Raw genomic sequence first — 24,944 nt, forward strand, 5'->3', positions numbered from 1 at the left:
AGTGGTTGCCACTAGGTAGTCATAGCTAGGACCTAGTTTCTGTATATAAAGCGTTTTTTACTTGCCTATATCTTTGGCGTCGCTTGACAAATCTTTACAAAACTTTCCAGAAAAACATGTCAGTCACGTCAGCTGCTGTTTTGAAAATTTCAGGGTGATCTGTCCAGTGGGGGCAAAGAAAAAGAGGGGGCCCCAGATCACTTTTTTCCATAGGGATTTCGAACAGCGATAGCACCGAAACTACTGAATGGAATTACACCAAATTAGGCAGAAAAATAGGTCCTGGTCCAGAAAGTGACCTTTTTTTGTTTTGGTGTGAATCCTTTCAGTAGTTTTTGAGAAATCAAGGAGAAAGTAAATTAGTATACATAGGGTCGCGAAGGAATTATGACCCCTCCCGATCTCGTGCTGAACTGATTGGCTGTCAACACTTCAACCAGGAAGTGTTGGCAGCCATCTTGGGACTCAGCAGCCAACTCCCAGGAAAAATGTTTAAAAAAAGAAAAGGAGCCAGGGTGCAAACACCCTGGCCCCTTAGCCCTGGTGGTGGTGTCCCAGAGGGACCCCCCAAGGCTAAAAAGCATTACTTTCTGGGAATTTGTGTTGCAATTTGTGGTGGATCTAGCGAAAATATGAAAAAAAACAAAGCGCAGCCTCCTGCGCTCCTTCTTTTTCAAGTCCCCTGGTAGGCCAAGTCCCGAGGGCATTCTTTAATAGGAGTGCGGGGGGCCTCCTGACCCCTCTGCTGCTCTGGGGACTTCCACCTCCCTGGGGCAAAGCAGAAATTATGTGTGGGGCTTTAATCAATTAACATGCGAGTAGTCATCCGGCCCTCAGCTACCCCAGGGAGTGTCACCTCCCTGAGGCTTTATGAATTAAATAGGGGCATCTGCCTCCTCCCCCAGATCCAGGGCCCACCATTCCCCCTAGGGCTTTGTTAGTATTCAGTGCAGAGGGCTGTGATGCAGATATGCGTGCAGGGAACAAAGATTAAGGCTTTGCTTCAGCAACCAGGGATCTGCTACTTAAAGCAGCTCCTTAGTTACTGGAGTTATTAAACTGCAGGTGAAGCCTCAAGGCCAGATAGCCCATAAAGGGCATGTAATAAAATAAAAGAAGAATAGTCAGGGACCACAAGGGAGGCCTTGAGGCGGCCCCCTCGGTCCCAGCGAGCCCGTACAGACATATAATTTTAAAAATGAAAAGAATAGTCAGGGACAGCGGCGGAGGCATTGAGGCTTCCCCCATGGTCCCAGATAGCCCATAAAGGGCAGATTACAAAATTTAAAAAAAATCTGCAAGAACCTCAGGGGAGCCTTTGAGGTCTCTCCCGCGGTCCGAAATAGCCCATAAAGAGCAAAAAATATATATATATTTAAAGAAAAAAGAATAGATCATGTGTGAGAGTCACAGACTTTACGATCTTGCAGTCTTTAGGGAAGACTGCTGTGGTTGCGGCCGCCAAAAGACTGCCATGTTGGTGGTCATCCGACTGCTGTATTATGACCCACACTGTGAAGACTGCCATAAAACTGCCAAATATCCGAAACCGCCAAGACACTGGCGTACGGAAAAGAGGCAGTCCCATCACCAGCACCGCCAGCCTGATACAAATCCTCCCACCAGATTGCAATCCACAAATCAGCACAGCGGTACTTCCATAGAGGTAAAACATTGACATTGCGAGCCGGGGCAGACAGAAACCACCACTGACAGAAGACAACGCCACATTGAATAGTTTGAATACCACACACCTGCCACACATCCACATAGCCAACATACCTACAGACTACACTAAAATCCTTTGCAACTAAAACACCATACAGAGACACTGAGAGTGGGCACATACTCAGAGAGAGCACCCTCACACTATAGGCACACATACATACACACATCACACATCTATAAACAACACACACATAACCATGCTACAACTGTCCATCCCTCACAACGCACCACTCACACACCATCAGTCACCCAACACTACACATTGACAATCTCAAACATGTCCCCACAAAAGCACCTACGATTCACAGACAATCAGTTGAGGGTCAATGTGGATGCAATTGTTAGAGTAAAGCCACAACTGTTTGGCGCACAGGTCCAGCTAACATAATTTGCCAGGAAAATGGAGTTATGGCAAAGAATTGTTGGCAGGGACAACTCAGTGGGCATCCATCCGCGCACAACGGACGAAATCAGGAAGAGGTGGAACAATCTATGGGGGAATGTGCGTTCCATGACATCGAGACACCAAGTAGCTGTGCACAAGACTAGCGGTGGGCCCCCGCCTCATCCCCCACAGTTCACTTCTTAGGAGGAGAAGATCTTGGAGATACTGCATCCTGAGGGCCTGATTGGAATACCTGGGGGACGTAGTCTAGTAAGTACCCACAACATCAATGTAAAATAATGATCTTGTCCTGCATGCTTCCTCACCACAGAAATATACCATAATTCACTGATTTTCCTACTGCACCAACCTGCCAATTATCCAATGTCCCTCTCCTGCATGCCACAACACCACACAGCACAACTGCCCACACAGCCCAGCCTAATTCTATGGCAACGACTCCCACAATGCACCAAACCATTAATGCTAAAACCTGCAATGTGCACATCAGGTCACATTTCATGCATGTATGACTATTGTACAACCTAAACCATATAGAATGTACGACTGAGGACCAGCACATGGTAATGACAGCAATACAATGGCACACCACAATGGCAAGAAAGGCAAAACACAGCAACAGCCCTGTAACTATTCAAAATTAAAACTGATCCATATCCCCAAGCCAATAATGGACTAACTAGGGGTTGGAAAGTAAGATGCCAGACTCCACGCACACAAACAAGATATGAAGACAGGAGTATTAGCCTTGCATGCCCACATACTCTGTTCCCTATGGGACATCATGGGGCAATGATCAGCCACAATGTCAGACTACTACCAAGCCTGACTACACACCTGCTACCAGAGTCTATTTGTCATGTCAAGTATCAGATAGTTACAGAAACCTATCTGCAGTGTCATATGTATCAAACATTGATGACAGCACACAACATGGAGTATGGCACTCCTGTCACAGACTCCTATGTGCCACCAAGCTATAATGTGTAGCAACTGTCATTGTCATTGCTGGGAATCATGCTAAGCCATTGTCTGTATCCCACAAAGAGGGTACCAAACACACTTTCTTAACTGTACTCTGTGTCACACTGCATCCACAGGTAACCCTGTCATTGCCACCATAGAGAGGATACCAGACACCGCCAGCCCTCCTCAGGATGAAGGCCCCAGTGAGGACAATATGCATGGATGTCTGGACAGTGACGACCTACCTGGCCCATCAGGGACATCTGGTCAGTCAATGACTCCCAGCCTCACCTTGCCCACATCATTTCCCCCCACCCCAGTTGCTCAGACATTGCAGCCAAGCAAGTAGCCCCAAACCTGTGTCCCAATGACTGTTCATTCTATTGTGTGCCCCACAGTACAGGGTCCTGAGTCTGACCTTGACACCCCAGGCAATGATGGCCCTGCTAACACTGGGAGTGGGCTCACCGTGCCAGGAGCACAGGCACCTGGGGGCAGGAGATATGTGAGGGATGCTGTGGTACAGTAGATGGGGCAGCCAAGGGACTCAAATGACCGGGATACCATCTCCCAAGTCCTGGGAGCATATCAGTCTTCCCAGGAAAGGATGGGCCAGATCATCACCATGTTTGAGGAAAATCAAAGGCTTTAGAGGGATTACCACCAGGAGGCCATGCAGCAGTGGCAGGCACACTATACCACCATGGCCTCCATAGCAGGGGTGCTGAGGGACATCAACAAAGCTATCCACCATCAGGCCTCTTCCACTAGCAACATACATCTGCCCCTTCTACATCAGCAGCAGCTAGTGGAGTGGAGGCCCTGCTAGGGGAACCCCAAGTCTCAGACACCCCACCCTCTGTAGCTGAAGACCCCCCCCCCCAAATGTGGACGTCCATCCAGACATCCGGCTTCAGCAGATGCCAAGACCAAACCCACTTTCACCATGTACAAGAACACAGGACCTGTGTGACCAAATGTTGTAGCAGCTACTCCGATCAATTAATCTCCCATGACCCCACTCATAATCTGTTTGTTATGTCGTACACTTTGATTTGACTACTCACAAAACAAATATGCACAATGAATCACTTAGGACACAGCTACTGTACTTGTGTGGTTAAAAGTACAACAACATATGTCCTTAAACACTGTATCTGCAATTACAGCAAGACTAAGAGTACCATCAGGATGGAAGCCTTGAGTACACAGTATGCACATGTACAGGTAATTGACTGTGTGCCTATTGTAGTATGACTCCAAATCACGGGCATCTAGATAGCACGTATACAGCACAAGGTTCAGGGCCTTCCTAATATCATTTTAACAAGCTATCTGTCCTGAACACTTCTCAGAACTGTACTTTTTAACCACTGACAACTGACCTCAAGCCCTAGGTAGCAGACCCACAGATGATATCCACATCCTGTGGTTGGAAAAAGCTGGCAAAAGGAGAATACATTAAAGTCAGCTCCAAACTGGTCAGTCAATGAAAAACGTGAATGATGGAATCAGTTACTACAACACATGTTAGGGCAGAACCACTAATACTGTGTAACGAACATCCCTTCTGTCTGTTACAACAAACTCACACACAGGTACTGGAGATCATAGCACCATCACATTTACCAAAGGTCAAGAGGTGCAATGTCAGCTATCCATTTCTGATTGTGCACTGACAAGACATGAAAGGGTCCACCTCACATACCTGTATTTACTGGAAGTACTGTTTGATGAGCTCAGTTCTACAGTCAGCAGCTCCTTCATCCGCTGACTCTTTATCACTTTCCATATCACAGTTTGCAGGCATAGGTACCGCTGCTTCACCCTCATCAGCTAGCAATGGTATTCGACGGTGCAGGTCTAGATTGTGGAGCATGCAGCAGGCATCGATGATTTGGCAACCCATGTGGGGCGAGTAGAGGAGGGCACCTCCACACAGGTCCAGGCACCTAAATCCTACCTTCAGGAGGCCGAAAGTATGCTCTATACACGCCTTCTCCTCCTGTGGGCTTCACTGAAACGGAGTTCCCCTGGCGTGACTGGGTTCCTCACAGGTGTCAACAGCCAAGGAAGGTTTGGATAGCCAGAGTCACTTGTGAACACAATGGTAGAACAAAACCAATTGAGGTAGTGTGATTGTGCAGATTGTGATGACAGGTCACATTCCATTTAAAAAAAGAACAAGCATACTCACCAACCAACCAGGGCTTCTCTGTGTGTAGTTGTGCCATCATGGTTTGGACATTGCTGTTCTGCATAATGTAGGAGTCATGCACTGATCCAGGAACCTTGCCAGTCACTTGGGAGATATACTGGTCTGCCAGACACACCACCTGCACGTTGATTAAATGGTTGTTCTTCCTGTTTCTAAACACCTGTTCTCTGACAGTGGGAGGGATCAGGGATACATGGGTGCCATCAATTGCCCCTACCACATTAAGAATCAGTCCCATCTGATAAAAGTCACCCTTCACAATGGCTAGATCCACTATTTGGGGAAATCTGGTGTAACTGTCCTGGTGTTGCAAGAAAGCACACAGTACATACCTCAAAACCTGACTGAACATGGGCTGAGACATCCCTGCTGTTAAGGTGACAGTATGCTGGAATGAGCCAGTGGCCAGGAAGTGTCGCACTGACAATACTTGAATAATGGGAGGTATGCAATAGGGATTACGATTGCCTGGCATCACATCTAGCTCCAACTGTCTACATAGATCCATGAAGGTCTGGCAATTCAGATGGTAGGTCTGGAGGACATGTCTGTCCTCCATGGTTGCCAGGTCTACCAGTGGATGGTACACCCTGTGGCTGTCTCATTTCCCTCATGGCAGGATATCTAATTTGAGAGGAGAAAATGTACAATGAGTCATGCAGTTGGCACACGACAGAAGCACATTGTATACTTACAGACACCTACATGTGTATACAGGATGCAGAGCAGTGCTGGCATAAACATTACAGACCATAGAAATGTACATCAGACACCATCATTGCAGCACATTGGCTGGAATGTCAATCGGATAGGAGATGTGACATTGTTGCATAGGCTCTTATTCTAATGAGACTACTGGATTTGGGCAGCAGAATCACTTGCACTGTGGGGGACTGAGTCTAACCCACTACAGGTGACACCTGTCGGCCTAATCTGGATTTTGCTCCGGCTAACTAGCAGGGCCTCATCTCTACCCAAGAACAGGGATGATTGGGCAGTTGAGCGCATGACACAATTGACTCCTCAGGGAACTCGTGGTCACTCAGATCGTATCCGTTTCTCTCATTTACAATATTCTTGCATATACAACGACAATCAGAGGCAGTATATGTTTCAATAAGGTTTTAATGAAGCAACGTCATTTTAGATAATAAAGCCTGTACTGCAATACCCAGGACAATGAAGCATGACAGGATTAAAATTGTGACAAGGAGGGTAAAGCATAAAAATAACGCTACCATATTGTCACTAGAATCATTAAAATAATTCCTACCTAGGCTATGTTAGAGCACAACATGTTATGCTCTAATTCTGCCCTTCAGGTTCCCCTGGGAAGACATCATCCCTCATACCTGAGCAAGAGGCCTGTAGTCTACATAAGTAGCTGCAGCGAAGCACTCAGCGATCAACATACAGTCGTGGTCATCTCACTGGAATCTCCCTCTAACGTGTATGGGACAGAGAAGTGCTTTTATAATAAAACATGTGTATGTTTCTATGAACACTAGAAACAAAGCGTTACCACGTTTACGGGCAACCTATCTTACTGCAGCCTTGACAAAAGCACAGAGTGAAAGAAATGTCTTGTTTAAGAACACAGTGCTGACCTAGGCAAAGAACAGCTAGATAGGGAAAAATAAAATAAGACCGCAAATGTGGCTATTGTTAAAATAATAAACGAAGCTGAATAAAATATATTTATGTTAAAGTGCACAGCGGCAGGCCTAGTTTGTAAAATATTGTGTATGAAGCTATAACTAAAATGGCTACACAACACCCTCCCCTTGCCAGTTCAAAGGTGGTTTAAATCCTAATTATGTATGAAAGCTTCTAAAAGTCATGCTAAGCCATATATAAAAATGTCAATACTGACAAGTTAAAAAGACATGTGAGCATGTATAGAAAGGACAGTTTAAAAATGTTAACTGTGGCATAAACAAAAACGCTGAATTTCAAGAGGCAGAGTCTTTTTGGAAGTTGCCAATTGAATCCTTTTGAAGACAGGAAATCTTCCACTTCGGCAGGTGGTAAGTTGGAAGTTCATCACCAAGGAAAACCAAGGAGCATTCGTGTTCCAAAGCCTGAGCTCCAGCCAACTCAGCAGCATTCCATGGTGTGCCCAACAATGAGTTTAGAGCTGCATCCTCCATGAAGGGCAACTAAGAAGCAGCTTCCCGTAGCAAGCGCACCCTCAACGTGCATGTCTGGTAATGGGCCCACAGCGAGAACGTCAACAGATCAGCGTCCAATGAAAGCAAGCGCTGCATAGAAAGACAAACTTTCAGTGCATGTTCGAACGAGCACCAGAGGCACCGAAACACGGGCTGCACACAATGCAAAACCGGTCGGAATGACAGGGACCAGTAACACTCCAATTACTCCAGAAGTGTTACTCCAAAGTACTGCATCATGCGTTCACGACACAGCTGTGCTGCTGGGAGCTCTTTCAGTCCTCCGTGTTGCGGCGGGACAGCCATTATGCAGAAAAAGTAGCAATAGCAGGATTCCACCTATTATAGCCAAAATTATCGGAAATCCCCCGAAAATAGTGGAGAATATTGAGTGGATGTCAGGAATCCCCAAGGTGCCTCCTGTGTTATCTGTCAGCATCCCCAGGGATTAGGGTTAAATCACATCTCTGTTCTTGGTTAAACCTTCATGTTTCTAAGTAAACATATTGTGCAGTGTTACACAATTGGTTTTATCAATGCTTGTTTTACCAATGCTTGTTTGCTAATGTGAGCAGGTGTAGACATGTGCTTCTAATTCGGTGTGGTGTAGACATGTGCTTCTAATTGGGTGTGGTGACTCATCCACATGTGGAAACTCAACTGCTTTCCTGATTGGTTTTAAATAGCAGAGTGAAGCATGGCTCACTGCTTGGCTTTGTTTTGCTTCCTGATCTCAGCATCTGATTTGGCAGTCCAGCCCCTGCTGTCAACCTCGTATTCAGGACTTTTGAGGTAATTATTTTCTTTGTTCTTGTACCAGCTGACACCAGGCATTCCTCCAGCACCCCGGAAAAGACTGCATCTAAGTGACTAGTTTTCTCCAGGGAGTTTGTTCATTGAGCACCGCGCTTTCCTAGAACAGCTGGTGTATTTCAGACCTCGCATTTTGGCAGAGTGCTTATCTTCAAGAGACAAATGCATGTCTGAACATTCTACATTATTATTGTAGTTACTTGCCTAAATGTGCTTCAGGAAATCTGCTTGAGCTCAAGTACTACAAAAAGTGATAGTGCAATTTTAATAGAGCATTTACATGACTTTTCTTTCTCTAATAGCATAACTCTTGGATTTAAATTGTGTCATTCATGTCTGTGTTTCAGGTTTGAGGAATTTGCTTTTGAAGGGTTTTTCACACACACACAGTGAAACCAAACCAAACTGTGCCACCCTAACTGTTTAAACCCAGAGTGGACATTTCTATTTTTTGGATTGTTTTTGTCCCTTTTAGTTTAACCCTCTGCATGCAGGAAAGTTATGCATGATGTAATCAATGCCCTTGTTTGTCTTTCTTGTGCATGATAAGTGCAACCACAGTTCTAATTGTAGTGTGCAACAGTGAAACTCTGTTAAGCCACCCCTAGTGTCGCAGTACTTATTGTCATGGTACTCAGTTTGGGTTTTTGGTAATGCAGTGTTAGTAATTGTGCCAACAGTTATTATTATCCAAGAAAAGTGCTGGAGCATCCCGGTGTTCTTCTACCGCTCCCGTGCCCATATCAGAAAGAGAGATTCAGTTTCAAGGAAGTTGAGTGCACTAACTCTACTATCACTCTGTCAACAACGACCTGCCCCCCAAAGATACAGGGTGCCTGGCTCGACCGGGAAGATATGGCAGTGTTTTGTCTGTTTCTCTTCCACTTCCCCTTTCCTTTTGGGACACCTGCTGGGGTTCTGCATCCACCAGGAAGTACCGAGAGGTGTTCCAAGAGGTCAGGCATGCCATCGCCCCTGCAGACATCCTGCTTTTCAGGTGAGTGGCCCCGACAGTGGATGGCTGATGGTACTAAACTGAAAATAGAGCAGAAGGTGTGAACGAAACCAGAACCAACAGTCTTAAAGAAATTTGCTATTCCAGTAGTACTGGACGCATTAAATATTCATCCCACGAGCTCACCAAAGTGTCTTGGAAAGTTAGTACTTAAAAGGGACTGTGGTGGTCATTCCGACCTCGGCGATCTTTTCAATAGACCGCCGATGGACCGCCGTACGGAAGACCGCCAGAGCTGGCGGTCTTCCGCACGGGCCATTATGACCGTTGGCAGCGCTCCGCCCGTTTCCGGACGAAGAGCCACCAACAGCCATACTGGCGGCAGGCGGGGAAGTGGAGGTAGCTCCACCGCCACAGCAACAGAACACCGCCCAGCGAATTACGACCTGTGATTCGCTGTGGCGGTGTTCTGTTGGCGTGGCGGTGTCGGCGGAGCTGCCCCCATGGGTCCCGTTCCCTCCCGGAGGATTACCGGAACAGGTAAGGTGATCGTCCGCTAGGGAAGGGGGGTGGGGGGATGTTGTGAGTTGTGTGCGTGCATGGGGGTGTGCGTGTGTGTATGTAGAGGGGGCGTGTGAGTGCGTGCATGAATGCGGGGGGTGTGTGTATGTGCATGAGTGCGTGCATGAATGCGGGGGGTGTGTGTATGTGCATGAGTGCGTGCATGAATGCGCGGGGTGTGTGTATGTGCATGAGTGTGTGCATGAATGCGTGCATGTATGTGTGTATGTGTGTGTATATGTTAGGGATCGGGGTGGGGACGGGGGTCCTGCAACCTTTTGGGGGTGGCAGGGGTGGTGGGGGGGTAGGGGAGGGAGTCGGGGTGGGGGTTGGGGGTGGGGGAGACCCCTATCAGTGCCAGGGAACGGATTCCCTGGCACTGATAGTGCTTACCGCCATGGATTTCATGGCGGTCCCAAACCGCATGAAATCCATGGCGGTAAGACGGAGTCAGGCGGGTTGGAATACCGCCGGCGGTATGTGACGACCAACGGGCTGGAGACCCAGGTCTCCAGCCCGGCGGTCGTTACCGCCGTGGAGGTAGGAACGGTGAAGCAGTGGCTGGCCATGACGGTAACCGCCATGGTCAGAATTCATGAAAAAAGACCGCCAACCTGTTGGCGGTCTTACCGCCACTTCACCGCCGATCGCCACGGTCGGCATGACCGCCTGTATCTCTGCTGATGACCTTGCCACCTGAAGCGCATGGGTATCACGTGCACATGTGAGCACCACATGTTTTTGAAACAATAAAGCCTTGAGCCTGCTCAACTTGTCAAAATTCACATTAGAAGTAGCGATATAGGGATAAATCTCAGCTACTTCTCTCTGTCTTGTGGGAGGAAAAAGTATGTTCCCGCAGCATATAACAATCTTAGAGACCGAAACAAAATAATCCAGCTCGCATCCCACAACAGTTTTCACTACTGAGGAGGATATAGCTGCCATTTGAGAGCACCTGGAACGCAGGTCTATTCAAGGGGGGCTGGAACTCCCTTCAGATAACAGAGAGCTGTATACAAATCATCATATGTCTAATAGAAGTCTCGCATTCAGTACCGCAAAGAAAGACCTCTTTCATGCCACGGAGACATTTTATGAGAAGGGCAGCTCCCACACCTCATGGATGTAACTATCTCCTAGTCTTTCATATCTGCCTACTGAAATGTGTTTTAAGCAGGATGTGAATTGAAGTGTTGAAATAGGCAGATTAATGACCCTGTGTATTAACCACTCAGCAGATGGTATTTCAGCCACAGTAAAAGGCAACTTTTCTACCTTTTCAATATTTAACATGACATAAGTCACTTCTTTATTAGCCATTAGTTGTTGTTGTCACATTAAATTAAATGTGGAGAATATATCCCTTGCGCTAATGTGTTCCCAGGGAACGCGACCTGCCTGCAATGTCTGACGTGTCCAACCCAACTGCATAATGGATCTTAGTTGACTCTGTCCATGGTGTAAAGAAGATATTTCCTTGCTCACTGTGCCACTGGAATCAAGCTAGCCTGGCTGAAGAAGGGCGATACCCTGAAACCGGTCCCAGGATGCTTATTTCCGGTCCAGTGAGGACCTGGCCCGGCCGTTCGGGCTGGACTGTTCCCATGGGGAACAGGGTCAAGACTGATTTGCATATGGCTGGGTCCAAACTGGGGTGGCATGGTGAGCCAAAGAACAATGGATTAAACCCAGATCTGTAACTGGGGGAGAGTGTTTGCATTGTCAGCACTCCATCCATCATCCTTTTGTGTTGGTAAAGAAGACATATAACTTTATATTATGTCTATTGCAGAAGAAACAATGTTGTTTAAGGTGTATATCCGGTCGGACCGGGTATTAATCCCATTATCTACAACAGCTAATGCCTAAATTTTCCTAATCTATTTGCCTTAACAGCAGCTTCTTGTTGAGAAAGCTTCCAAATTTCATTATAGACTGCGTATAAGAAGCGTATAAGAAGTGCTTTCTTCGTTGGTTTCTGGGGCCTAACAGGAAATACTGTAAGTCAGTGTTATTAGACAGGAGACTGAGGTGTTCCCTAACAGCATCTAGTGAGGAACTCTTCAACCATTGCTGGCATAGTTTCCCTACACTGTGTGTTGTTACTATACCCGCATGTTCGGATGACACATGGCAAGGTTCTGACCTACTTGTTCTAAAACCCCCCATGGAGTTTATAAAACGTTTATGACACCCATTGGTATCTATTGGCCACGATAACCACCCGTCAGGACGTGACAGTGAAGTATTAAACGTGCCATTCTGGACCAATTCATCGAGCTGATCTTCAGTTGCATTTATATACTTTTGCCATTTGTAAAATTTTGCAGGGGGAGGAATACTGGGCGCATTAAAATCCTTAATTTTTGCTAAGCCTAAACAACTTGTCTGTTGCACAGTTTCAATTAAAAATATCATTTGAACAGGTATCGGGCATGCTCTAAATAAAGCTTCTTTCCCCCTTATTTTCCAATTTCTTGTTCCCCACACACTTTTTAAGTCAATCGACTTCCACCAATATTCATAGCCTTCTAAAACCAAATGGGAAACAAAGGAATCCAAATAAATTAATTTTGTATCTGTCAATAATATATGTACATTTTCAATCAATGGCGATTTCAAATAATATGACTCAGCATTTTTAACATTGTGCCCAGAAAATATGCACATTTTTCAGAATGTGTTTTAGAACTCCCTTGTGGTAGAGTTGGACAATGTTCCCAATATGTGTAATTAAAAATAGTATTTGGGGTACTTGCTCTGTGAATGAAATGGTGCCCATAATAATTATAGCAAAACATAATTTTCTTTAGATTGATAAACATCTTTACTTTCAAATACAGTGAAACACTGCAATTCAGTCATCATAGAAACAACTCCGGGTATTATTACATCATACATTGAAAGTTTAAACACATATGGTATTTGAATGACCTCCATGGGGCCTTATATATCAAATGTGACTTTATCCCAAACAGCCCCACCAGGAATTGGTATAGCGGGAAATGTTCACGAAAGACAAGTCTCTGTGGACTTTGTAAGAAGAAAAAGTGGGTTTCAGGACCTCATCCACCGCATCCACCACGTCAACTGTTGATCTTTCAGGAAGGAAATGACCATGTATTAATAGAAAGACAAAGCCAATCCAAAGGGGAAAAGCCAACACAGTCAAGGAACGCCACAGATAGATCCATGGGAGAATAAAGTAATTTGTTTTTAGCCAGTTTATCAGCTTATGTATTTTTTGGGCAGTTCAGATGTAGAAGAGGCAAATGAGTCCAAGAAAGTGTTGTTGATGTTGGCAAAGTATCCAGAAGCAGTTCGTGCAAAAGCTGGAGCCTTATTCATAGGAGGAGAACTGGTAGGGGTCTCCCATGGTGGTCCACAGTAATTGACGCCATCCGTCTGTGTTGAAGTTGTATCAAACTAATGCAAGATCTTTTCCATCTTCCCAAAGTTCGGAGAGGTGTCAGCATTGCTGCTCAAAATATTTAGAGGAACTTCTTGACCGGTAGTGAGAGGGATTTGAGAACTACTGGCTGCTCCTCTTGGTCTGCTGTGCAGGATCAGCCACATGGTGTAACTTGACATTGTCAATAGATACAAAGCGGTTTTCTTTAGCACCAGCCAATGGTGGTAGAATGACAGTTCTGGTACCGTGTCTTAACAAGACTGAGACCAGTGCACGATAAGAAGGACCAAACTCCTTTTTTACAGCAACGTTTTTAAGTACTAGATCCTCAAGTTTAGGAGTCCAGGCTTTAGGTGTTATTGGTACATCCTTAATTCCTGCAAAGGCAGCACTGGCAGAAGCGTTGTCATCACAAAACTGTTATAATTCCTGCAAGACAATGGCACGTTCATTTATGTCAAACAGTGTTTCTGCCACCTCAATGCCAGGACCATCAAGATCTGGAACATACATTTGAGTTCCAAACAGGCACTCGTATGAAGTACGAACCCCCAGGCACCTTCTAGGCAGATTCTTGAGTGCCCTCTGGACTTCACACAGGAGATTAAACCAACTACGACCCGTACCTAGTACTCTGGCTGTTAAGAATTGCTTTAAATCTTAGTTTCGGCACTCTGCAACACTATTTCCCTCTGGATGAAATGAAGACGAGTAATGGAGTTGGACCCCTAACAAAGCCATGGCGTTGCTGAATGCCCTTGAGGCGAAAGCAGGGCCCTGGTCTGAGTGGAAAGCCTCAACTGCATATGTGCCGATAAAGACTTGCAAATCTTTAATACCAGTCTGAGCGTCAGCCGAGCGTTGTGGCGGCACCCATAGAAATCTGGAGCAAGAGTCAACAGCGACTAAGATGTATTTATATGCACTATCCGGTGGTAGGGGCCACAATGGTCCAAGTACACACATTGTAATGGTTTGGTAGAAATTAGGATGGGTGTCTGCGGTGGGCTTTTAGCGGTGGAACCCTTAATTTGTTGGCAGATGTCACAACAAAGGACACACTGCTTGGACTATTTACATAGACCTGGCCATCAATAACGTGCTTTCAATAATGATATTGTAGCTGCCATACCAGGATGGGCAGATGCAACCCCCTCATGTGCTGATTTAATCAACTCTGTTCTCATGTCTTTCATGGGAATTACTCAAATTTCCAAGGCTGGTATTTTTACTTTGGAGTCAAGGAAGCTCCCATTCGGTAGGAATATTTTGCGGGAAATGCTTTTGGATAGGGCATGCCTTCAGCCGTGGCTTTCATGGTATGTCATCGTCCGGTTTTGTTCCAGAACAGGTTACTGCAGAAACAGCAGCCTTAGCTACTGTAGATTTGGCTCCTTCACCAGCCAGTGTATTTCCAGCAATGTGTATTCCTATGCGCTGGTGTCCAAGTGTATGTAGAACATGGACATTTGGTAGCATTCCCTTCAGATCCACTACTTTCCCCCACAGAAGTTTGATGGAACCCATTCTGGCGCCAGTAATGCAGGTATTCGTTGAAGGACTGGACACAGTAATATGAATCACAGACAATCAGTGTTAGCTATGCAGGATTCGTGTATCCCCGTGCCATCACCAGAGCCTTTAGCTCTGCTAGTTGTGCTGTGCAATCCCCTAGGGTTTGCGTAAAGGTATGCTGGGGACAAAATGCATTATCCTCCATATAGCCACTTATGACTGTGCAAGCAGAGGAGTATTGATGTTTTGTGCCTATTGCAGGTTGTGCTGAGCCAACAATGTATATGACTCTTGATATTGATCAATAGGCAATGTATTTGCCCGAACTGGGTATTCTAGTTCATATTGCTAAAATTCTTGAGTTTGTAACTTTGGGTGGAAAATGTAGTCAACATCAGTGGCTGTCAAAGACGTTGCCCATTGAATCCAATGTGGATGTAATGATTTAGCATTTGGAACGCTGGCTTTAATAACAGGCTCAAGGGCTGGAATTGGAGATACGACAATAATGCGTTTCCCCTGGGCTAGTGTTCTTTCTTTAATGACAGCCATCTGAACAGCAGTGAGAATTTTCTCAGAGGGAGCAAAGTGTTGTTCTGCTGCTGAATACAAATGTGATTTGTATGCAATCTGGAATGGCTCACCCTCATTGAAAGTTACATAGGTGAAACCAATGGCACCAGCAATTACTCTGATGACCATTTTTTTTGCCCCTTGTGTGTAAGTGTTGTGCTGCAAGCATGTCTGTTTGCAAAGCTCTGAGAATGCTTGTGTGTTCAACTGTTCAGAATTTACTGGAAAAGTCAGGACATATTAAGTCATATAAGGGTTTTATGCGTGATGCGTAATTTTTAATGTAAGTTCTGCCAAAATTTAGAAAACCCAATAGGGATTGGAGTTTTTTTATGGTATTTGGAAGTTATAATTGTGCATATTTTTACAAGAATTGTGGCTCTATGCGCTTTTCCTTCGCTTGATAGCTCATGTCCCACAAACAGGACCCTAAGGAAGGCTATTTTTATTTTTTTAAATTGAATTTATAGCCAAATTCGGCAAATCCTATAACAATGTGGGGTACCCGTCTTAGAAGTTGCAGTAATTCATCATCTGTGAGATAGATAATCATCTACATAAGACAAATGCTTCAGGACCAATGTTGTGAAACATTGAAGTCACACAAGCTGCGAACAGTCCTGGACTGTTCTAGTAGCCCTGGGGTAAACAACTGAATTTTTTCTGCGAGCCTAGTGCACTGAAACTTGTTAGCTCTCTTCTCTCAGGCGCTATATTTTGGCAGAAGATACTATTGTTTGCACACTATGTTGTTCATTAGTTCTGTGCTATGTGAGTTTTGTATAGCGAATGTGCGTGTATGACTTTTTAAATGTCTGTAGTCTAAGACTATTCTGTATGAATGGTCCGGTTTAGCTAATGGGAATAAGGGATTACTCATTGGTGGGACACAGGGTTCAATTACGCCCTGGTACTCCAGCTGTGTGAGGATTTCCCTCACGGGTGCTTTTGCAACATGTTTTATTGGATATTGGGGTTGTGGTTGTGGTTGATTTTTAATAGGAATTACAGGATAGGGGGAATCTTTATCCCATCCTACGTGGTTGCGAAATAACGCAGGTGCCTGCGCCAATGCCCAATCGATGGCGTAGGATTCTGCAAGCTCCTCGGGAACAAGGGGTGAGAAAGAAGGTTTGATAACATCTTCCCCATATGGGCAAGTACGGACAAATTCGGCCAGTAGAATATCATATACATTTACGACGCAGTCTCAAAAGATTGCGTCGATTGTGCACTCAATGTCTCCTTCTAACTGTAACGTTACTTTGTAGACCCTATCAGGTGTGGAGACACGCATGTCTGCAGTTTCTACTTGTAGAAAGTCATCAGTTGCTTTCAACTCCAGATGCTCTAAAAGATTCTGGCGAGCTATTGTGACCTCTGCCGCGATGTCTAATAGCGCTAATGCCAACTTCTTGTTCTTCAATAGAGTCCTCTTCTTGAGTGGCATGTCGAACTGCAACTGCTGCCTCTTTTTTCTCTTTGAATTGGGGTTTTTGTTGGGGAAGTTTCTCTTCTTTTTTAACAGAAACTTCAGTTCAGCGTTGTGATTCTTGTCTCGGTTTCACGTACTCAGTTCTTCGCTCTGTCCGCCCACCTCCCTCACTGCGTTTTTCCGGTGAGTCATGAAAGGAACCAGATTGGCGTGTATGAGTATATTGATATCTGTCAGGAGTTTTTATATTATTTCTATTTCTCAGATTATATCTATTCTGTGGGGTCTCGCCCCTTTGCTTTTTAGGTGTTTGTTGTTTTTTATCCCAGCGTTTCTTAGTACCCCCAGGAGCTTTCTTGGTAGAATCTTTATTAGATTTACCCTGAAGTTGTGTATCTCGACCAATGCTAGAGTAGGTCTCTGCAATAATCTCTGGCAGCTCACGTTCTTGATCCTGTGGAGGAACATCCTGGAGCTCTATGCACACCACTAGTACAACTGCTTCCCCTTTAATGTTACCTAATATAATTGAGGATACTGTGGCAAAATTGCCCAATAGTTGCATCCCCAAGTCCAGGGCCGGGGGCAGCCCCGTATTCATCTTGAATTTGTTTCAACACATCCAGTAAATTGGCAAGTGTTGGTGTACCATGTGCGGTAGTATACAGCAAATACCATGCCCCAAGTATTGCAGTTACCTATAGTGGGACCCATCCCAAATGGCAAGCACTTGGTTAATATTCTATGCTTCTCCTGAGGTTCCGTTTATCTTTTGAGCTAACCAAAACTGAATTTCTTCTCATTTGGCTGGTACTTTACCAATGATCGAATGTACAGATGCCGGATTAATACCTGGAGTTACTGCATTTGGTTGCGCCGGAGCAGCACGTGCTGAGTTTGTATTTAATGTTTGCCAATAAAGGCCAGGTAGGACCATCATTACTTAGAGGACCTAACCTAACATGTAAAATTGTGTCGGGTAGGGCGCCATCAAGCCAATTATTATGTTCTTGATAAGATAGAGGTATTTCTAGATATGCATATGCTCTGTATTGTGCTGGTATATTTGCAGGTGTATAGTGATGAAAGGTATTTGTGTTTCATGAGCTGCTGGAAATGTGACCCAAGAATAAACAATTTCTGATCTATAGGCTGGATGAGCCTCAACAACAAATGTAACTGGATCCCCCTGGGCCGTTAGGCCCGGTGTCAGTAAATGTGCAGTAAGGGGTGGTCCCATATTGACTGCGATTGCTACCTGTTGCGGAAATGCCATGATGAATGGTTAATTTTGTTCAGAGATAAGCCCACCAAATGGGGATTTTACTGTTATAGTTCAAGCTTGAACAACCTACATCATTAGTTAGGTACTCCCTACTTAGCTGAGGAGACAAATCCTCAATACCACAGACGTCTCCGTATATAGTACTGAGGTGTCTCTGTATGTAGCGAGACAGAGATACACAGGAGGACCCGAAATTAGAGCCTGACCAAACGTTGGCAGTGCCATGTCGCGTAGGCTCTCATTATTCTAATGAGACTATTGGATTTGGGCGGCAGAATCACTTGCACTGTGGGGGACTGGGACCAACCCACTACAGACAACACCTGTCAGCCTAATCCGGGTTTTGCTCTGGCTAACTAGTAGTGCAACATCTCTACCCAAGAGCAGGGATGATTGGGCAGCCGAGCGCATGACACAATTGACTCCTCAAGAAAATCTTGGTCACTCAGATCGCATTCGTTTCTCTCATCTACATTAGTCTTGCATATACAAGGAAAATCAGAGGCAGTATATGTTTTAAAAAGGTTTTAATGAAGCAACTGCATCTTAGATAATAAAGCATGTACTGCAATAACCAGAACGATGAAGCATGACAGGATTAAAATTGTGACGAGGAGGGAAACGCATAAAAAGAACGCTACAATATTGTCACTAGAATCATTAAAATAATCCCTACATAGGCTATGTTAGAGCACAGCATGTTAAGCTCCAATTCTGCCCTTCAGGTTCCCCTCGGAAGACATCATCCCTCATACCTGAGAAAGAGGCCTGTAGTCTACATTAGCAGCTGCAGCGAAGCACTCAGCGATCAGCATACAGTCGTGATCATCTGGCTGGAATCTCCCTCGAACGTGTATGGGACAGAGAAGTGTTTTTATAATAAAGCAGCTGTTGTTCTAAGAAAATGTCCTTACCTAAGGATGTGTATGTTTCTATGAACATTAGAGACAAAGCGTTACCATGTTTACCGGCAACCTATCTTACCGCAGCCTTGAGAAAAGCACAGAGTGAAAGAAATGTCTTGTTTAAGAACGCAGTGCTGACCTAGGCAAAGAACAGCTAGAAAGAGAAAAATAAAATAAGTCTGCAAATATGGCTATTGTTAAAATAATAAACGAAGCAGCAGGCCTAGTTTGCTCAAATAACTTGAATGAAGCTATAACTAAAATGGCTACACAACATATGTATGTGAACATGTGTGGGTGACTGTGTAGTCTTGCACTGATGACACATATGTAACTAAATTAACCGATTTCTATCAGATGCCTGTGTACCTCAGAGTAGCTACACAGACCTATCAACATATATACAGGCTCATCACTCCATTTCTTCATGTTTGGCACATTATGAAGCACTATCATGAAGTCACTACATTTGATGACATAGATTTTTGGTCGATCAGGCCTCTGAGGCACTTATTTAAGAAAATGCATCGAGTACATGTGCCCAAAATGGCAGGTGCCTCACCTACTGTTCTGGACAGTTGGAAGTGACCTAAGCCCGCCAGCGGAAGTTGTCATGGCGGTAGGCAGTCGCAACCGCCGTGTAACTTGTCATAGGTTAACATTGCTGGCTATGGCGGACTTGGGCTAAAGGTGATGACCGCTGGTGGTGATGGTCCTGTGTGTGGCGGCCGTGACAGCCATTTTCTGCAGTCTTGCTCACTTGACTCCTGGCACTGTTGCTAGCAAGACCTCTACTACGTGAGCTGCTGTGTACTGCCTCTGGGAGACGTAATGCCACGTCCTGCAAGTGATAGAGCCCCTACCTTCACTCAGGAAGAACTGGAAAAGCTGGTGGAGGAGGCCCTCCCCCTGTATGGACAGCTTTATGGGGCACAAGAGGAACAGGTGAATCCAATACCCCAGCCATGTGTGATTGGTGTTGTGTGTGATGGTGTGCTGGCTATGTGAACTGTTGTTGGTGTAGATGCATGCATGTGGCATACCGTACAGGCGTGTGAGCAGGATCGATGGGTATGAGTGATCACTTTCTGTTACAGTTCTGTTGTGTCAACTACTGTTGGTATGATGCATGTGTACATGACTTTCTCCTTTTATCTGTGTCATTTGTGCAGGTGAACACCCATCAAAAGAAAGGGATCTGGCAAGCCATCACCAAGAAAGTGCGGTCCCTGGAGGTCCACAGCCGGCGGAGCACCCATTGTCACAAGCAGTGGGAGGACCTGAGACGCTGGGCCCAGAAGACCGCTGAGGCCCAGCTGGGGATGTCCTCCCAACAAGGCAGGGGTGCCCGTGTCTGACCTTGACCCTCCTAATGGCCTGCATTTTGGCAGCGGCCTACCCTGAGGTGGATGGGTATTTGATGTCAGCACAGCAGTCACAAGGGGGTCTACAAGTACGGACTGTTACCTGGTATTTGGTTCTGGTTGAATGTTGTTTGCTGTCTCACTGTACCTTCAGTGATGATGTAGTAGCTGATGAATCTTTCTAGACTAGTGGTTATCAGTTGGTACCACCTTGCCAGTGTATGAGATGTGGTGCAGCCATCATGGTTTGGTATGTGTGAGTTTTGGAATCATGTATCAAGACGTCATTCTGACTGCATATAGAAATGCCCTAATGTCAATGGCACGTGTTCCACATCCTGCCATTCCTATGCATGTGAGCTTCTGTTTCACCATACCCTTTTAGCCTATCCCAGACCATCCTTCTGCATATGTGCATCAGTGGCTCCAAGGTGTCTGACCACTCCCATCTATGCAGATCACCTGTTGTCGCAACAGGTTGAATCACTTAATTGGTACATGCTCTGAACATTACTTTTTACTGGTTCAGGTCTGGACTCCACGTGAGGCTGCCATCTCATGTACAACACAGATATGGCCTGTCTAGGTCACTACATATCTGTGTTTGTCCATTTATCTCCATTCAATAGGGTATGTGAAGTTAGCAGTGAAGGGACTTTGGGGGTGTGCTTTGGGTATTCGTAATACAATTGCTTTTCCATGTGATTGATATGTTGGCATTTCATCTCTGTCCCAATGGGTGGGTAATAGAGAATGTTAGTGGTTTGCCAGAGTCAGCCTTATACACTATGGGGGTCATTTTGACCTCGGCGGTCTTTTCTCAAGGCCGCTGAGGGACCGCCGTGCGGAAGACCGCCAGTGGTGGCGGTTTGCCGCTCGGCCTATTATGACCGTTGGCAGCTCTCCGCCCTTTTACGGACGGAGAGCCGCCAACAGCCATACTGGCGGGCGGTGGGGAAGTGGAGGTTGCTTCACCTCCACCAACACCCCAACAGAACCCCGCCCAGCGAATCACGTCCTGTGATTCGGCGTGGCGGTGTTCTGTTTGCGGTGTGGTGTCGGCGGAGCAGCCCCCATGGCTCCCGTCCCCTCCCGGAGGATCGTCGGACCAGGTAAGTCGATCGTCCGTGAGGGGAGAGGGTGGGAGGGTGTTGTGTGCGTGCATGGGGGTGTGCGTGTGTGTATGTAGAGGGGGTGTGTGAGTGTGTGTATGCTTGCAGGGGTGTTGTGTGTTTGGGAATGAGTGCGTGTATGTCTGTAGGTATGTCTGTATGGATGTGTGCATGTATGTTTGAATGTGGATGTGCGTGTCTGACTGTGTGTGTGGATGTTTGCATGTATGTCGGTGTGTGTGCGTGTATGTGTGTTGGTGGTGCCTGCGTGCGTGTCGTGTGTGTATGAGTGATGTTATGTTGGGGGTCGGGGTGGGGAGGGGGGTCACCTTTGGGGGATGGCAGGGGTGGTGGGGGGCATAGGGGAGGGAGTTGGGGTGGGGGTGGGGGGTGGGGGCGACCCCTATCAGTGCCAGGGAAGGAATTCCCTGGCACTGATAGTGCTTACCGCCATGAATTTCATGGCGGTTTCAAACCGCATGAAATCCATGGCGGTAAGCAGGGTCAAAATACCGCCGGCGGTATAATGACGGCCGCCGGGCTGGAGACCCTGGTCTCCAGCCCGGCGGGCGGAACGGAGAACCGGCGGATGACCGGTAACCGCCATGGTCATAATACAAAAAAAAAGACCGCCAGCCTGTTGGCGGTCTTACCGCCGCTTCTCCGCCTTCCGCCAGGGTCATAATGACCCCCTCTGTGATGTCAATGGTATGTGAGCAAATGGCCTACCAATTCCTTTATAACATTGGTAATATGCTGCCTACATCATGTCTCAATGGGTAATTGGGGGCACACCATGCGGAGTAGGACAATCTATGTTAACCTTGGCCTAACTGATGTGTCCAGTCAGGTGAGGAATATAGATTGCATCACTTACATAGTCATGAAGTAATGGTCTGGTTGCACCACTATGTCAAAAGCAGGTATGTGTTGTAATGGAAGATGTTTTTAATGCACTGGCAATCATGTTGGGCCATGTGTAAATCATGTGTACATGTCATTTCCGGTGACATTTTGTGTAGTCTTGAGTTAAGTCCATGTAATCACATGTTAGGTATGGTGTGAGTGATGTAGGTGTACTCATGGTGCCAAGTCCTGGAACTCTGACTGCATGTCAGGTGGAATGGTAGGTGGCCTGTGATGTCTATAGTGGTTGTCTGTCATGTAGTTGTTGTGGTGCTGCACTCAGTGATTTGCAATGAATGTGTAATGGGTGATATGTAGACCATTGTAGCTGGAGATGCAATAATGAAGTGATGTGGTATATCTGAGTTTAGGGTGTGCAGATATTCCTCTGTAATTGTGTGAATGTCATGCCATGACTGTTCTCCAGACATGTTTTCTACATATCAGTTGTCACCTGTATGGGACTGCCACTTGCTGTGGCTTGATCAGTTCAGGTACCCCTGTTGGCATATATGTATGTAGGCAGCCATCATTGTGAAACGTATGGCATGTGCTGTGTTTGATGTGAATTGGGAAGTCTACACTTTCAAGGGACATTAGTAATTGAGATGGACTGGTCTGGTGTAGTTTCAGGACATGCATGATGTATTGGGATCACTCATCTGCTTTTCCAATTGCTGCTAGGAGTATGGAGAGATAGGATCAGGAATATGCAGGAGATATCTATGCTTGCAAGGGCATGAGTAGCATGTAGACATGGCTTTACAGGTGTACAGATGGATTCATCCAGTTGTGCTAACTTACTCAATATTTGATGTGGGTGAGAAGGATGACCTGAAGGGGTGGATGTATTAACATGATGTAACATGATGTAGGAAATGTGTAATGCCAATGGAGCTAGCCTAGCCTGGACCTGTTCACCTGCAGTACTGCATTTTTCCATGTGTGTATATAAGGAATGTGATAACCCTTTCTATCCCTCTTTGTCTCTCCCTTCCTCTCTCTCTACTTGTGTGCATCATCATCGACAGGTGAAGGAGATGGGGCACAGGTGAGTGGGGATGTTGCTGGCCACGGGACCGGGAGCGCTGCGACCAGCGATAGCGAGGGACCCAGAGGGCGAGGGGAGTGTCACGGGGGAGAATGGAACACCATCATCATCTTCGGAATCCTGCTCAAGTGGACACTCCCTGTCGGTGGCAGAGCCATCTGGGACCACCCCAGCACTATCTTTGTCCACCACCCACCTTACTACAAACGCCATCCCTGTAGCTTTCCACTCAGTTGTCTGTGCCCGCTCACCAGGAAGGTGGTCATCTCCTTCTCTGGAGGCACCTCTGCCCCTGCCCCTGCCAGTCCTGCTGCCCTATTGACCTCCTGAGGCCAATCTCTGTGGGTTAGTGAACAATCTTGAATGACATCCAGGGACTTGCAGCTCAAGTCCAACAGAGGAATGAGTTCCTGGAGGGCATTCAGAGATCCTTTTAGGCTCTGGCCTCCACACTGACGGCAGCCATACACTCTTTGTCTTTTGTCCCCCCTCCATCTTCCTGTACCCAATCCCACACCCCTCTTCCCTGTCCCAGCCAGAGCACACAGACAGAGAAGCATGCATCCACCTCAACAGAAGAGGATACCGCAGTCAAACACAAGCACCACAAGACCCACCACCGGCATTCACACAGGCAACACCCACCTGCAGACCCACCAAGAGCCACTACCTGCGCGGACTCCCCCACCACCCCCATCTTCACATGCACTACACCTTACACACCACTAGACACCATACCAACATTCACAGATCCAGCTACAACTCCAATCCTACCCACAGTCAGTACAACAGCAGACCCACAGACATCCACCCCAGTCACCACATCCGCAGTCACCACAACTACCGACACACCCACGTGCAATACATCCACCATACCTGCAGTCACCAGCCCAACAGACACTCACTCATCTAGCACGGCATCTCCCAGCACCTCCACCCCCTCCTCCCAAGACACATAAATGCCCACACTCACCCACCCAACAGACATCCTGCACACACAAGCACTCGCACACACCTGCAACCAAAACATCCACTAAAGCACCTTCTACAAGCACTTCCTCTCCACCACTCCCAAACCCTTGCGCCATGACCATCCCAGTGTGTCTAAAAAGTGTTTCCTCTTGGAGTTAAACATTTTTCCTACCCCTCTCCCACCATGTGTGACCCCCAAAAGATCGACTTCCCTCCCCAAGTCCAGCCCTACCACCTCCAAGCCCTCCCCTGCCTCCATGCAAGTACCCATGCCCCTCCCCCAGCCAAGAAGTTGACCCCCCGAAGTGTTTCCAGCCCCCCCAGCCATGTCCAAAGCCCTCACCTGCCAAGCCCAAACCCAAAGACCCCCCTCCCAAACCTAGGCCCAAGCCCCCACCACCACCACCCCTTCTACTCTCTAAGGTGCCTGCCTGCCCCTTTATGCCCCAACCCGTGGAGGTAATTTAGCAGTCAGGAGTCAAATTGGGGAAGTCTGACATACCAGCTGTGCATGTTGCACTTTATATTTTGGGACTGGCCTAAGGCTTTTTATATTTGTAAATACTGCTATTTAAAATACTTTTCACATTCTT

The sequence above is a fragment of the Pleurodeles waltl genome, chromosome 4_1, assembly GCF_031143425.1.
Source record: "Pleurodeles waltl isolate 20211129_DDA chromosome 4_1, aPleWal1.hap1.20221129, whole genome shotgun sequence".
Lineage (NCBI taxonomy): Eukaryota > Metazoa > Chordata > Amphibia > Caudata > Salamandridae > Pleurodeles > Pleurodeles waltl.